This window comes from Zingiber officinale, chromosome 8B (genome assembly GCF_018446385.1).
Source record: "Zingiber officinale cultivar Zhangliang chromosome 8B, Zo_v1.1, whole genome shotgun sequence".
NCBI classification, from domain to species: Eukaryota; Viridiplantae; Streptophyta; class Magnoliopsida; order Zingiberales; family Zingiberaceae; genus Zingiber; species Zingiber officinale.
The window spans coordinates 22,340,390-22,343,452 of NC_056001.1; positions in this window are offsets into that span (position 1 = coordinate 22,340,390).

The following is a 3,063-nucleotide window of genomic DNA, read 5'->3' on the forward strand; positions in this document are numbered from 1 at the left end:
TAATTGACTCCGAAAGAAAAATAAACAAAATACCACGGAAAAAAAAACTGTTTTGAATGGTGGTTGCACCAATTCAAAACAACCCCGCTCTGATATCAATTGTTGGATCGAGACTGCGCTAGAGGGAGGGGGTGAATAGCGCTCGTGGCTAAATCGTTTGATTTTCGAATCATAAAACTAACGGAGTAATTAAAACGTCGTTCAGAAGTTAGTGCAGCGGAAATGAAATAGAGAAATACACACAGAAGAACACGGAGAATTTACTTCGTTCGGAGCCTAAGACGACTCCTACTCGAAGGCCCGCGATCCTTGATCGCTTCCGGTGGGCAACAACTATAATATCGTAAATTTACAAAATATGATTTACAAGAAATGCAATAAATAAATTATACCGACAATAGGAAACTCTAAATTGAAGGTTCGGGTTGTCGGCGTCAAGTTGCAGCACTTCGAGATGAGTTCGTTAGCAGCTGAATGTAGAAGGAAGACTTGGAATGCGTTGATACAAGCTGTTGGTCGAACCCCCTTTATAAATAGTATTCAAGGGGCCTTGAATGCTACCCAAGGCACCTTGAATAGGCCGAGTCAGCCGCGGAGATAAGGAGCGAACTGGTCGAATCTTATCACAGATTCAAGGCGCCTTCCACTGTTCACAGGGCGCCTTCATATGTTCAAGGCGTCTTCCACTGTTCATCAAGGCGCCTTGAACAGCTTTTCGCAGCCAGCTCCAGCCTTGCACCCGAGGCGCCTCCAAGCTCCATGAAGGCGCCTCGGACACTGTTCATCCGAGCCTTTAGGTTGCTCCTTTGCACCTGCAAGATACGTTAATTCCAAACACTACCCTGCAGCACAAAGTTAGCACATACTACAATAATTATGGTAAAGGAAGTATTGACAGTCTCCGGACTGTCCGAGTCTGACTTCGGGTTTCCTACCGGAAACCCTAGGTCGACCCGATGCCTACTGTTCCCTCTACGGAGAACACGTCCTTACCTACTCCACTCAGGAGATTTACCTGTTGCCAGTACGATCCTCCAGATCGACTGGACTTTTGCTCAGCACTCGACGCTTCCGGACTTTTTGCTGGGCATCCGCTTCCCGGCTAGTCCAGTCTTCCACCTGGTTCACGACACCAGGACTTTTTCACCTAGGGTTACCACCCCCTAGGACTTTTGCCTGAAGTCATCGACCTGCCAAGACTTTCCGCATAGGGTTACCACCCCCTAGGGTTTTTCTCTTTGCCTAACCGCAGCTAGGACTTTCCTGAAATCCTCAAGTAGACTTGTTAGAATACAAAACACCTTAACTTTGAATCCTTTGCCATTATCAAAACACGAGTTCGATCGTCGGATGCTTCCCACACCAACAAAATATTTGTTCCCACATGCTATAGAATGGTAAATTTGTTATAATGGGACAGAGAGCAATTTCTGATGGGTCCATAAACTTGGGGAAAAACTCCTCCCACTCCTTAGCCACAGTCGACTATAAGTTGATCCGTGATTTACCTCACTTAATATAATCTAAGGATAGACTATGAGGGATGCTCGAGATGAGTGTAATTAATTTTTACTATATTAAATTAAATGTTTATATTATATTTTTTTAACTATCCAACTTTTCACACATGAGAGTCATCATGCTTCTTTTTATAATTGTCACTGGGTCCCTTATAATTTTGCCTAGCATTGAATATTTTGCCTAGCATTGAATGGGATGAGTATTTACCTTATCAACTATCTAATCACTTGCGTTTCTATTTGATTTGGAAACTTAATTAGCGCCTAAATCAGACTGAACTAAATATTTGTCAGTCTAGACTATTATTCTCTTGTTCCCTCGAGCCTATGGAATGGAATAAGACATCAATTTTTCAGTACCATCAATTATATTCATTGCATAATTGATTCTTTTGAAAATCATTGGCGCACATGTAAACTATTATTCTCTTGTTCCCTCGAGCCTATGGAATGGAATAAGACATCAATTTTTTAGTACGATCAATTATATTCATTGCATAATTGATTCTTTTGAAAATCATTGGCGCACATGTAAACGAGATGCTCTACCAACTGAGTTATAGCCAATGTTATAGACACCTTAACATATAAATAATTTCTTGTTAAGATAGTTATTTTATAATCCTACAGATAGCTCGATTTATTTATTTTATTTAAGCTTAACTGAAAAAATAGCATGACTTAAAAATCCTATTCTATCTATAATTTTAGAAGTGATGGATTACTAGTTGTAGTGATACGTACTTAACTTATTATGTGGCAAAAGGTGAAATCGCTCTCCCCCAGCGCTCTCGCCGCACCCGACCCAAGGCCATCGCGAGGGAGGTAAATCACAGCTTCCTGAGCTAGCATGTGGCAGGTGGGGTGAGTTGCACAGGGACCGGGGATTTACGCCCCGACTACCCTGAGTTTCGACCTCGCGACCTCATGTGACAAGCATCCCACCACATACCAACTCGGATGACCTGTGGGGTCATGTACTTAACTTATTCTGTTTCATATTGCAGTAGTCATTGGTGCAAATGTAATAGTAGGTAGAACTTATTATTGGATTAATGACAAGGCATCTTTGTCATTCTTAAACCTTACTAGATAATAATGCAGTTTATTTCTTTTTACAAAATACAATTGTTAAATCCATAATCGGAAGAGATAAAAAGGACCGTCCGATACACGAAGCTCCCGCTATGCAGGATCTTAGGGAAGGATCTATTGTACGTAGTTTTACCATACTTTTTTTGTAAGAGATTGTTTCTAGGATTCCAACCCGTGACATTTTGGTCATAATGCAACAATTTTACCATTGCACTAAGGCTTCCCTTCCATAATCGGAAGAGATCCCGTAAAAAAATTTCACACCAATCAAAAGATATTTATTGTGGAACGTCCGCGAAGCGACGACAATGACATTGGTAAGAATAACTTGCAGCAATAGCAATGTGTGGCGATAATGACATGGGCGACAGTGGTAACAACGTGTGCTGGAGGATTAGGGAGAAAGAAGAAAACGTAAGAAATAGAAAAAAAAATGTCCGATTGTGGT